Source organism: Acinonyx jubatus, chromosome D3, assembly GCF_027475565.1.
Source record: "Acinonyx jubatus isolate Ajub_Pintada_27869175 chromosome D3, VMU_Ajub_asm_v1.0, whole genome shotgun sequence".
Taxonomy (NCBI): Eukaryota; Metazoa; Chordata; class Mammalia; order Carnivora; family Felidae; genus Acinonyx; species Acinonyx jubatus.
In genome coordinates, this window is record NC_069392.1 from 24604166 (window position 1) to 24617536 (window position 13371).

The 13371-nt window shown below is 56.5% G+C and overlaps 1 long non-coding RNA gene across 1 annotated transcript; it reads left to right on the forward strand.

The window, feature by feature from the left end:
* Nucleotides 1-626: 626 nt before the first annotated feature.
* LOC128312397 (uncharacterized) lies at nucleotides 627-11376 on the forward strand. Its single transcript, XR_008291674.1, has 4 exons — nucleotides 627-1255; nucleotides 9907-10024; nucleotides 10230-10425; nucleotides 11163-11376. It is a non-coding gene; the product is annotated as an uncharacterized LOC128312397 (long non-coding RNA).
* The last annotated feature ends 1995 nt before the right edge of the window (nucleotides 11377-13371 follow it).

Here is a 13371-nt window from a genome sequence, read left to right on the forward strand (position 1 = left end):
AACACAGTGAGGCGGGCTGGGTGTGGGTCAGCAGGTGAACTCTGGAGCCAACGTGCACCGTGAAAGGCTACAGAAGGCACTAGAACCCACTGAAGAAATGCTGTGAACAAAAATGGCGGCACATTTTCAGACCAGGACGCCACGTGACCCGGATGAGGTCACGAGCTGTCTCCATGGTTCGAGACCCTTCTGGTAGATCTTCCACCCTCCCAATGGTCCCTGGAGGATGGACATTGGCTCTCATTTTGTGGATGGGGGACCTGGAGGTGCGGCGAGGACCAAGGTCATGTGGCCAGTAACATGGCGGAGCTTGGAGTCCAGTCCAACGTGCCCAAAGCTGGGCTGGCCCATCATGGCCCCCGGCCTCGCTCTGGGTGGTTCCCTCCTTTGTTGTGCAGCACGAAAGCTGTGGTTTGGGGAGGGGGTGAGTGTTTAGCCAGGCGGCGTGCCTGGATGATGACCCCCCACAGAGCCACCCAGCCCTCCCCCTCAGCCAAGACTGATTCCCTTGGAGGGTGGTTTTTTTTTAAGACAAGAAACAGCAGGAAAATCTCTCTCCCGCTGCTTCTTGTATTTCCTTTATAGTTCCTTTTGTTCTATATTTAATTTTTTGTTTTAAACCCAGTTGAAGAGAGATGGGCGAATCACCGACGGTTATTGATTTATTATTTATGGCGAATCATACATTGCTTTAATCGTGTCTTCTGGTCCCTTTTCTATTCTACATAGTTGAAGGACAACCCAAGGAAATTGTCCGAGGCGACAGAGGCTCTTGGTGGCGTTTCTGTTTATTTCTGCACTGCCACCTGTGGGAATCAAGCGAGGCTCATTTTGGGGGGCGTCCCGGCTCTAGCTGTTGCCACAAGGGCAGAGACGTGACCCGGGCCTCAGGGGAAGGAGTCGAACCAGCCTGGTGTCATCTGTCTTTGGTATGGGGTGGCCCTCAGGTGTCGCTGAGGGCGTCACGAGGCTGCTTGTTGGCGTCATGGCTAAAATGGCCCCACCTCCGTGTTTTCTGGTTACTCTGGCTTCTTCTCCGCCCACCTTCTACGGATGCCGAAGCTTGCTTTCAGGAGCAATTTCCTGCCACCCCTCCGCAACACTCATGGCCAAATGGCAGCCATCTTCCAAAATAATATCGCAAATAATAATAACAATTCGCGACTCCTAAGGGCTGACGTTTATTGAGAGCTTCGTGGTAAGCGAATGCCAAGCGCCTTCGATGAATCATCTTCTTCGGACTCGGCCCCTCGAGGTGGGTTCTTTGGGGCCAAGTAGAGGTGAGGAACTTGCCTGAGGAGGTGGTGGGACCAGGCTGGAGCAGGCTCTAAAGCCTGAGCACTTGTGTGGGAGTCCGTCCTGTCTGCCTGGAGGGCCAGAGCAGGCAAGGGAGGGAGCCGGGAGGATGCAGATTCACTCTGCCCGTGCCCACCGCCCGGATGCTGGGCTGAGGGGGACCCCCTGGTGCCGGGGATGGTAAGTCAGCGCGCCCACCCTCTGTCCAGGGTGCTGTCGGCTGCGGCCGTCGCTTTGTGCACTGGCCCCGTGCGGCCGGGCAGCGTGCGGCTTCCCACCCAGGCAGAGGATGCTTCCGGAAGCCACAGAATGTGTGAGTGGGAACGTGTGAGGGTAGGCAAACGCAGATGCGAGTGCGTGCGAGCACACGCGTGTGAGCAAGCGTGCGGCTGTGTGTCTGATGCAGACTCGTGTACAGATGTGAGGGTGTCTGAGGGCTGGGATGTGTCAGGGAGCGTGTGAACGCGTGACTGAGCATGTGAGCATGAGTGTGCTCGCGTGGGTGTGTTTGCGTGTGAATCGGACGCATAAGGACGAGCCTGTAAGCGTGTGGGGCTGGGTGCAGAGTTTGCATATATGTGCGAGGGCGTGAGTGTGTGTGAGTGTGTGTGTGTGTGTGTGTGTGCGTGTGCCGTCCTGTGCTTTGGGGGGGGGGGCACTGCATTTCCTGTCATTGCTATTCCCTCCCCTAGCCCATGATGACCCTAGGTCAGTGCCCCTCCCCTGTCCCCCACACACCCCAAAGACCACAGTCCATCCATGACCGACAAACCGGGTACCTCTGGGCAGGTCACTTTTCCCGCCTGGGCCTCAGTTTCCTCATCTGTAACACGGGCTTACCCATGTGCCCACCTCAAGGGGTGGTGGTGGGGAGCTGGCAACCAGCAGGCGCCCTTTGGATGGTAGCAGAGGCCATGCCCGAGCTCCCGACTGCTGTCCAGAGAACTCGTTCCTGTGTAAGGACGTGTTCTGAGCTCCTAGAGCTGTGCGGAGGGCAAGCCCGCTTGCTGCCTGAACAAGGCGAACCAGGCTTTTCTTCAAACGCATCCTGGCCCCTGGGCTCAGGACTGGTGGCGGTGGAGACGTACCGAGTCTCCAAGGGGGTCGTCTGGTCGTCGCGGCTCTCACGGATTTAGCCCCAGTGCGCACAGGGGCTCACAGCAGAAGCTGTCCCTGCTGAAACAAAACCGCTCTCACCCAGTCTCGCCGAGGCCTTTTGCTCTCCCACAGGGAGCTTCCCGGTGGACATTTCCCAGAGGAGATGTGTGTGTTGGGTACGAGTGTTGGCAGTGAGGGTCAGCCACTGGGCTAACGGACAGAGATCATTTGACAAAGGAACCAGTCTGCTCTGGCAGTCTGGGAGGCCTTCCTGGAGGAGGTGACGCTTCAAGCAAGAGCAAATGTATGACGAGGAGTTACCCAGATTAAGGGAGGTGGGCGGAGGAGCATCCCAGGGGGAGGAAATTGTGTGTGCAAAGGCCCTGGGGCAGGAGGAATGGTGGCATGTCCTAGGAATAAAATGGACTAGAGTCCCGGGCTGTGTGGTTAGAGCTGGGGGTTGGTGACGACATGATTAATTCACACTTGCAGAATCGTCAGTAGCGGGCCTGGAGCTAAAGCCCTTCACTCTTGTTCTCACCAACGTCTTCAAGAGGGCAGGTAGGTGGATGTGCTGGAGTAAAGATGGCTGCAAATTCTTTTTTTTTTTTTTTTAAGTTTATGTATTCATTTATTTTGAGAGAAAGAGAGAGAACGCAAGCAGGGGAGGGGCGGAGATAGAGGAGGAGAGAATCTCAAGCGGGCTCCGTTCTGTCAGCGCAGAGCCTGATGCGGGGCTCGAGCTCACGAACCGTGAGATCACGACCTGAGCCGAAACCGGGAGTCAGACCCTTAACCGACTGAGCCACCGAGGCTCCCTAAGAAGGTCGCAGATTCTTTGCCAGTCCTGCCCTCAGGAGGTGGGACCCGTGTGCCTCCTTTTGGTTCTGGGCGGGGCTTACAGCTTGCTCTGACCAATCAAAACTTTGGGACTTCTGACGCTGGGTCATAAAGCTCGGCAGCTTGCACCCGGGTCCCGCAGAACTCTCGTTCTGGGAGCGGAGCCACCGTGTTGTGAGGACGCTCCAGCCACATGGAAAGACCGGAGAGGGGGGTGGGGGGGCAAGGAGTTCTGAGGGGCGCGTGGGTAAGTCAAGAGGCCCCCGGCACAGAACGTGTCCATCAGGTCGCTGCACCATCAGCTTCCGGAGGGTCAGGAACTTGTTGGAAAAGGAAAAGCGTAGATGCTGGCGTCCGGCGATTGGTCTGGAACCCTGGCTCCCAATGCCCTCTCTCTGCCGTTCTTTGTGTATCTACGAACCGGTGATGATAAGACTTCCCTGGGTGTTTGCAAAAGACCTGGTTCACGTGCTGGCACATCGCTGGTTCCCACTGATGAAACGGGGCCCATGGGCCGAGGGCGCCTTACACGGACCGGTGAGAAAAGTTTCCAACACAAGGTCTGTGTCTCTCAGGACTGACGAGGCCATGGGGCGCCCCCCACCCCTCGCCAGGATTGGTTTGCGCATGTGCTGGAGAAAACGGTGTGGGATATGGTGATTACAGGCAGCCAATCAATTAGCCCATGTTGAGGAATCTGATCATAGCAGTCAATCAGTGATTGCCAATCTGCATATTTATTCAGTATCATTAATTATGCATCATGCAGCATTAATCCCCATAATATGCATGCGTGCACACCGTGGAACAGGCTTTGGATCCTGTCGGGGGAGGATGCTTGAAGAAGCCACTGGAGTGGGGTGTGTGTGTGTGTGTGTGTGTGTGTGTGTGTTGGCAGGGGCTTGGGGGTGCAGATCTCACACAGTGGCGGCCAATCGGCATTGAGCTGGAGTGAGTACTGTCTTTGCATCGGCCCCAGAAGCTGGGCCTGATCAGGTTCCTTGTTTAAACCCGAGGTCGCAAGCCGGTGGATTGCAGGGCTGATCCAACCTGCTGAAGGGTTTTTGTGCAGCCTGAGCCATGATCTGGGAAAACAAAAATGGATGTACTGTATTTAGTCTGGACATTTCCCTTTGCCACAGTCCCCTCCCCTCCCTACTGCCTCACCCGCCGCCTCCTTCTCTCCCTAAGTATCCTGCCTGGCCCCTGTGCTCATTTGAATTCGCCACCTGTAGCTCAGGGTTCCCTCAGGCTTTTAAAAATTACTGTCCTGTTAAGGAGCCCTTTTAGACATTTCCTCCTGCTTGTCTCCCACCTCCAGCCACGAAATTTTCATACTGCAGATATATTAGGTATTTACTTACGGGCGGTATGTATGTGTGTAAGATTTTTTCACCGCCCCCCCCCCCCCCGCCCCCCGAGGAACAAAGTTCACTTCTAATGAGAATGCGTGCTGTAGGTCATAAGGTCTCTGGCTGCCTTTGGTGGTTCCCATGGTGGGGTAGGGGTAAGAACAGGGTTGGCAATGAAGTGATTTAGTTCGTATAAACACTTTTCTTTACTGTTCTGCTGCATGAACCCTCCGTAGCGGGCCCGCTGTTCTTACTTCCCCTAAATGAGCCCTAGGCATTCCAGATTCCACTCATATGGCCGCACTGTCCTTCCTTCCCCGCTCCTCTGCCAGGAATGCATAAACCCCCAAGACCCAGGTCAAATGCTGCCTCCCACCAGTCTTATAGGCTGATTAAAACCACTGTACATGAGTATTATAGTGTCAGAGGGGGAAGCTTCTTAGGAAGCCACAGTTTATCAACTTGCGTTTCGCAGAAGCTAAGAGAGGGCAAGGGGGTTGCCCAAGTCTGCACAGCAAGTCAGGAAGCAGTAGGAACCGTGACCAGAGTTTTAAGGCCAATCCTTTCCATCCACCCCACTTACTGCCTAAGACAGGTTTCTTCAGCCTTGCCTCATCTGGGCCAGGCACAGAGGCGGTGCCTGTGCAGAGTCCCAGGGCACATCGAGGCATTAAAACGTGAAAGGCCCTGACAAGTCCTGTAGGAAAACAAGCAATTTTAGTTTTGGGTAGTGCAGCTTTTCTTGAACTTGTGTTTGATCCCAGAACCTGCCTGTGACTGCAAAACTCACCACGTGCAGAGCATGGGGGTGCCAGAAGGTAAGATTATTTATAGTCTTTAAGTGGCCGCAAACAGGAAGTGACGCCAAACGCATCAATAGTAAAACAAAGGAGCACTGACATGGTCACGCAATGGAATAGGATGCAGCGGTGAAAATGAATAAGCGACAGTGCCCTGCAGCCACCTGGGTGAATCCCACCATACGCTGTCGAAGGGAAGGAGCTGGACACAAAAATCATAATGACGTCATTAATGCTATCGCCGGTAAAACTAAAACCACGCTGTTTTCAGGTCTAGAGAAAACCAAGGAAACGCTGACCGCCAAGGTCGGGAAAGGGGAGCAATCTCCTGGGGGGCGCGGGGAGGGGCAGGCAGGCACTTCTGAGTTTCTGTTACTCGTTTGGTGGTCACATAGGTGTTTGGCTGACAATTCCTGAAATTGTGCAAAACCGTATTTTCTGCCCTTTGCTGTGTGTGTGAGTTGTATTTTGCAATTGAGACGATAGAAAAGGTCGTGCTGTCTTTGTCTCAAAGAACGGGCCCTGGTGTCGGGCGTGGAGGCCGGGAGGCCAGAGTGGAGGCTGCTGTGGGCACCCAGGCAGGAGATGATGCCGGCCTGGACTGCGGTAGGGACTTCCGGGATGGACAGAAGCAGAGGGATTCGAGAGGGGCTTTGGGGGTAATTGGGGACCCCAGCCTCCACCACCCCCCCCCCCCCCCCGCAGCATGCTCGTCGATGTGTTTGGCCCCCTGGCTTTTAACCACACCTTCTGGGAACTTCTTCGCCGTAATCCTTGGTCATGAGAACGGGATGCCAGACGGGCCTTCTCGAGGATGCCTGGCTGCGGGGAAGAGGATGTGGAGAGCCTCGGAGACAGGGGAATTGAGTGTCGAGAGAGGGTGGTGAAGAGGGTGTCCCTCAAAGCTGTCAGCATGGGGGCCCCCGGCGCCTGGCGTTCCATTGGCCATCTCTCGGGACCGTTTTCTTGGCCAACGTGCACAGGTGGGGTGGCGGGCTGGCCAGGGTGGCCTGTGCAGATGCGGTCGGAGTCGGGGGCAGCGAGCAACGGACAGACCCAACCCCGGCCCCCTGGGCCCCCTGCTAGCCTTCATTTTCTAGCACTTTCTCTCGCGCCTCCTGGGGATGGCCGCAGTGTTTTCTGTCTGGCCGGGCCCTGCCTGGCCGTGCTCGGGAACACAGGCCCCTTCAGAGGTGCCCCCCGAGTCAGTCGGGCCGCCGGAGCCCTGACAAACTTTTGAGGGGAGCGGGCGTCGGGGTCCAGCTGTGTAAATGTTTTCGGTTTTCCTGCTGAGGCTGGGGGTTGAGTCAGTGCCAAGACAAGCCTCGCCTGAGTTTTCTTTGGCAAGGCGGCCCGGCTCAGGAACGTCAGGAGAACTTGATGGTTTGTCTGTGCGACCTCGGGCTGAAAGCTGAGACCCGGTCCGGTATGCCATCATCTCATTACTGTGTCCCCAATTAGAGTCGAGGAGCTCCAGCCCGGACTGGTCAGATGGGAGCTGTTTACCCTGCTCTCCCCCTCCTCCTTCCTGGAGGGCAGCAGGCTCTCTGTGGGCGCCTCAAGTGGGCGTGGGTGGGAAGGTGGCTTTTCAGCAGCCAGAGGGTGACGGAGCCTTCGGGGGCTGCGCGAGCTCCGTTCCAGGCCTCCTGCTGTGATGTTGGGAGAAGAGCCTGTGTTACCACTGGGAGGTGGGTGTTTTTCTTCTGGTCGAACTCCATCTGGTTAACTGGCTCGGACCTTCCTCGGCGGATCTCGGGGACCAGAAAATCTAGAGCAGGGCTATTCAATTCAGCCCCCCGCCCCTCCAGCGGCAGGCTGACCACCTCTGTGAGTAAAACCGGCCGGGAGTGAGGCATTACGGAGGCGCGGGGACTGGGGCAGACTGGGAACATCCTGCCTCAGCTGAAGAGGGAGATGCTTCTCAGCCCCAGCCTGACCTTGGCTCTGGGCGAACGTGGTGCCGATGTGGCTCAAACTTCTGAGGTTCCAAGGGAGAGACCAGACCTCTGTGAAATCTCCCAATCTTTAGATGCCGGCAACTAATTCAATTAAAAGGAAAATGGACGAAGCCCTCCGTTAGCCAAACAAAACACATCTGGGAGTCGGATGAGGCCTCCAGACCACGCATGTGTGACCTCTGCTCTCTCGTTTCCTAACCCATGATTGCTAGCCGAGCGGACAGCTGGAAACAACAGTCTCTACAACAACAACACAATAACAAGAACCTTGTGTCTGCGCTCCGGGCTGACCCGGGCGCCGTGCCAAGCGCTTTACAGACGGAGCTTCATGGCGTGCTCACATCAGCCTGATGGGCAGATAACCATCGTGCCCACTTTACAGATGGGAAGCCTCAAGTCTCAGAGGAGGGATGCAACCTGGCCGAGGCCACGCCGTTAACACGTGGCAGAGCAAGGATGTGACCGCAGGTCTGTCCGACTCCCAGCACGGGGCTGAGCTCAAGACGTTTGCTTCTGTTCTTTGTTGTTTAAGGAACTCATTCCCACGCGTGCAGGCGTTTATCGGGCTCTTCCTAGGCGCCGGCCCCTGTGCTAAGTGCGTTGCGAGGATTAAATGGGGGGAGGCCATATGCAAAACGCATCGAGCACGAAGTAGCTGTTCAGTTTGTTGGCTCCTCTTATGATGACCGTATTATTACCGACATGCACCTACCTACGTGGCGTGTGGCCTACAGGGGCCATGGAGAACTGGGGGTAGGAAGGAGGTGGGAAAAATGTAAGTTCATGGGTAGCCTCTTTTCTCGCTGAGGCCCAGACTCGTGGGTCTCAGCGAGATGCTTCCGTGGACTCTCCCCCAGCCATGACCCCGGGATCGCCCTTTCCATCCCCAATCTGCAAAATGAGTAACAGTATGGCCCAGCTCAGAGTCATGGACCAAAAAACCCCCAAAGCAAAAAGAACACCCAAAAAACTCAGCTCATGGTGGCAAAGCTTTAGATAGTGAATACCAAGGAGGAGGTCTTGACCATCTTGGTCCCCCCAGGGGCAAATGAGCCCAGCCAATTCAGGGCTCTAGTGGGCTTGGGGAGAGGCCAGCCAGCCCCGCAGTACCAGTCAGACAAAACCAGGGTGTAGCGAGGGTGGCACCAGCTGGGGCCCTGGGTCCTTCTCTGTGGGGTCAGAGGAGTTTGGACAAAGGTCCCCAGAGCCACCTGGCATGGACAGTTGGCAAAGCCGGATGGTGCATCTAGCCCTCTCTTGCTCTCAAGCCCGTGCTGGCTCCCATTGCCTCTTACATTAGCCACAGGGAGCCCTGGGATAAAGGTTCTAGGGGGTGAGCACGAGTGAGGAAGTGAAGGAACACCCAGTGAGAGGCACCGGGCCATGTGTCACCCACCCACCCGGCTATGGCTTTGGTCCCACCTGGAGGGCAGTTTGGGCAAGGTGGGGCAGGGAGAGTCCAGAACTTGGCATTCCAGCAGAATCCCGGGGAGACCCAGGAGGTGGGGACCCCCAGTAGACAGGCTAGGCAGACCCGGGTCCGGACTTGCTGGTTTTCGTTCTGGTCCCATTTTGTGACGAGTTGTACGAGAAGGGTGTCCTCACCGGCCCCGGCTGCTGTAATGATACCGCGGACCGGGTGGCTTATCCACAGAAATGCATTTCTCACGGCTCTGGAGGCCGCAAATCTGAGGTCGGGGCGCCAGCATGGTCGGTCAGGTTCTGGTGAGAACCCTCCCCCGGGTTGTAGCCCTCCAATTCCTTGTTTCCTCCTCTGGCAGAGAGCCAGGAGAGGAAGCAAGCCGTCTCTGGATGCTTATAAGGACAGCAATCCTAACCTCCTGATTCCATCACGCTGGGGGGTGGGGCTTCATCGTGTGAGTTTTGGGGGGACACACACATTTCGTGCATGACGGCGTGAGCTCGCCTCAGGCCTGGGCGGAACACCTATCCAGACAATGACAACCACCATAACTTAGTTTATTGAGCACTTATGTGCTGGGCACAATGGAATATCATTGGATCCTTACACTTGCCTTATTTAAAAAAAAAAAAAATTAACGTTTATTTATTTTTGAGACAGAGAAAGAGACTAAGTGTGAGCAGGGGAGGGGCAGAGAGAGAGGGAGACACAGAATCGGAAGCAGGCTCCAGGCTCTGAGCTGTCAGCCCAGAGCCCGATGCGGGGCTCGAACCCACAGACCGCGAGATCACGACCTGAGCTGAAGTCGGACGCTCAACCGACTGGGCCGCCCAGCCACCCCTACACTTGCCTTATTATCCCTATTCTACAGAAGGAGAAACTGAGGGTTAGGCTACAAGCAGGTGAGCCGTAAAGCCAGAACTTGGACCTGCTCACCCACAGTCCTCGCTGGTGGAGACGTCTGTTGCCACCGCCCCCACCTCACAGGTGGGAGAGGTGGCCCCGGGGAGGCCCGTCCACAGGCCGGCAGTGGGACGGCGTGCACCCGGGACTCAGGTCCTCCGCCTCCAACCGCCATCCCGCAGCCCCAGCCCCCTTGCCATGGCACCGACCACTGATGGTTCCCACCCACCCATTAGATGCCGTTAAAGGCTGGTCAGGAGGGTCCCTGGGGGGCTCCCGGAAGCCCCGGCTGCAGATGCACGGCCCCTCCCCCAGGAGCCGTTCCAGAGCCCGGAGCCCAGCCGGCCTCCAGAGGTGGGTGATTTGGAATCAGAACACATGGATCTTCCTGGGATATGTAATGAGCAGGGAGTGAGCTGACAGATATGCTAATTTCATTATTCATGTACATAATTACAATCTAGAAGTTGGCAGCTTTCTGGGTAATGACAGGAGGGAAGGGGAAATTTACCTAACTTTTTGTAATAGATGTGTGGTATTATTTAACTCTTGAATTAAGATCGGGGACCTAATTCATCCCACAAGGCCCGCGGATGTGAGGCAGCAGCACAGAACTTCATCCTACCGTCCGCCGGGTGATGCCTCCTTCCTGCCGCAAACACCCACCGCGTGCCAGGGCCCCTGCTTACCTTGGGGACACTGCGACACGGAAGTCCCTGGCCCCCGCCCTTGGCATCTCACGGTCTGGGACACAGGTAAGTAAGGCAAGAAGGTGACAGCCCGGTGCCAGAGGGGCGAGGCGGAGCAAGGGCGGGCAGCAGGGGTGGGGGCGTTGGCGGGCATAGAAAGAGCTGCCCACTCCACCCTGGGGAGGCAGAGGGGGAGTCAGGGAGGACTTCCTGGAGGAGGAGGCAGCATCTGTATTGGTCTTGAAAGGTGATGGGGACCCGCTGTCTGTGCTGAGAGAGGAAGGGCATTGGAGATGGGAGGGTGGGGGGACGGGGGTGGGTGGTTTTGACTGCGAGGGGCCGGAGAAGTGGGGGGCAGGGCTGGTATGGAGCTCTGACAATGAGCCTCTCCAGATTCCAGTCTCAAAATCGCCTCACGGGGAACCCCAGCCTGCTGGTGGCCAGCGTGTTGGGGGATCTGCAGCCCCTCCCCTCACTGATACGGTCTGGGACAGGACAATGGGCAGAGGGCTCTCAAAGGCCCCTTTGGTGCCTGCTGGCCCTTGGAGGGGCACCCAGCTGGGGGGAAAGCAGGACTCAGGCCATGGGCGAGGTTGGAGCCCGGCCCCTCGGGATTGGGAAGGGGGCCATCCCGGAGGGGGGCCCCTGCCGTCCCCAGCAGCCTACGAACAAAGCCAGCTTTGGGCCTTTGCCCAGCTGGATGCGGGGGCTCTGCAGAGGAGCCCGGGCCCATTGGGGGTGTGAAATTCTTGATTAGGGCCGGCAGTGGCCTGCCCTCTCTCCCGACGTCGTTCTTCCTGCAGCCTCCCCGCACTTGGGGGAGAGGGACCAGCTGTACAAACACAGGCCGGGGCAGGGAGGCAGCTGAGAGGTGAGATGCCGTCTTTCCAGCAGCCCCACGCCCCACACTTGCGCCCCACAGACACTCTCCCCGGAGAATACGTGTGCGCGCGGCCCCCGGAGGGGCGAAGCGTACTGGTGAGTGTGCGTGCGTGGGCAGGTGTGGCGGCTGCGTGTGTGGACCGTGTGTTAGGGCGTGGGTACATTGGCGGCGCGTGTGCACCAGTGGGTGACTGTGAACGGCACACGTGTGCACGTGTGGGCGTGTACATGAAGCATGCGTACGTGTTCACGCACGTACGAATGGGCAACAGTGCGGACGTACGTGAGAACACATATGGGGCGTGGCACGTTTGCACACGGCTGTAAGGACAGATGTCGAGGTCCGGCGGTGCGCGTGAGCATGCGTGTGTGGCTGTGAGGACATGTGTTGTACAAGAGGTGTGCGTGTGCGTGTACGTGCGTGCTGCTCTGGAAGAAGAAGGGACTCATTTGTGGTGTCCCGGGTCCCGGCAAGTGAAGGCCTGCTGAGCCCAGCCCCGAAGGCCCGCCACATGGAGACCGCCCATCTCGCCAGGTGCCCCCTGTCTGCCACACCCCCCCCCCCCCGCAGCCCCCTGGCATCTCCCCCAAGGCCCCATTTCCTCCCTCTGGCTAGCCCTGCGTGGCTGCCTTCCTCCAAGGAATGGCTTGTTTTTCCTTGGAGTCCGTCCTGTTGGAATTGTTTCCGTATCTATTTCCCTTGATTTGTAGTTTGCAATCTATCCCCACCCCACTCAGCTGCGGCCCAGGGCCCAGCTCAGTTTTGGGAACACACACTGAGGGCCCATCCACCCGGCGAGGGGGCGAGGCTAGGTGGGGGACCTACCAAGGCGCCCCAAGGGGTCACCTCCCACCCCTCCAGCCACCCTCCCAAGTCTCACTTGAAGCTAAGACGTCTATATTGCGTAAGAAGCAGGAAGACCCTGGGATTTATTCTGTCCACGGAGTGGACACCTTGCCTGAGGCTCCCAGAAGTCAGGAAGCTGTCAGAGCAACCAGGAACTCAAGCCAGAACAGGAACCTAGATCTGACTCCCGAACCCACGTCCCGTCCTGCTCGTTACCACCACCCACCACCCTGCACCCTTCCCGGCCACCCTGTCGCGATCACACCGTCTTCCTCGGGAGAGCGGGGCTGCTGGAAGATTCAGGATGGGTCTGCATTTCTCCAGGTTAAAATGGAGACCGAGGGAAATTTCTATGATTCCGCTTTCCTCGTCTCTCTGGATCCCCTCATCGAGCCAGTAATGTATTCCCCCTTCTTGCTAACACACTTTTTAAAATGTTAATAGACTGTAAATTACTTTTCTTTTTATACTTCTTAAAATAAGCGTTTCCTCTTGTAGATGGCAAGACGACGCTGGAGTTACGGGCTTGGTTTTATTACTGTCGAGATGAGATGGACTGGAGAGAGCTCATACAGCTTTTATAGGAACTATTTTATTTATAAGAATTTTCCTAATGTCAGATGGATGTGACATGCCTGGTTTCTCTCTGCCCAGTCTTGAGAGAGGTGGAGAATGGAGCCTGGCCTGGGCCTGGGTTGTGTTTCTTCGCCCCGGAAACTCCACGGTTGTAGAGGAAACCTGTTCTTTAGTAGTCCTCATGCAGCAGTCTTCCAGAGTCTACTTGTATACTTCTGGTGATGGGGAGCTCACTCCTTACCAGGACAGCTGGTCTCCACTGAAAAGTGCTAACTCCTTTCCCACAAGAGCGTCCACTTACTTGCCCTAACTCCACTCTCTGAAGTAGAGAGGAACTCTCCCAGGGGTTTGAAGTTCTGGGCCTTCTTTTCGCTGCACAGATAGCCCCTTTGGTTCTTTTTTTTTTATTATTTTTATTTTTTATTTTTTTATTTTTGAGAGACAGAGCACAAGCAGGGGAGGGGGGCAGAGAGAGAGGCACAGAATCTGAAGCAGGCTCCAGGCTCTGAGCTGTCAGCACAGAGCCCGATTCAGGACTCGAACTCACGAACCACGAGATCATGACCCGAGCTGAAGTCGGACGCTTAACCGACTGAGCTGCCCAGGCGCCCCAGCCTTTTTGTTCTGTAAATATTTCTCCATCACTTGCTTATCTCATTCACCCTCCAAAATGTATTCACAATTCTTCTGTTCAAGATCAGGGGACC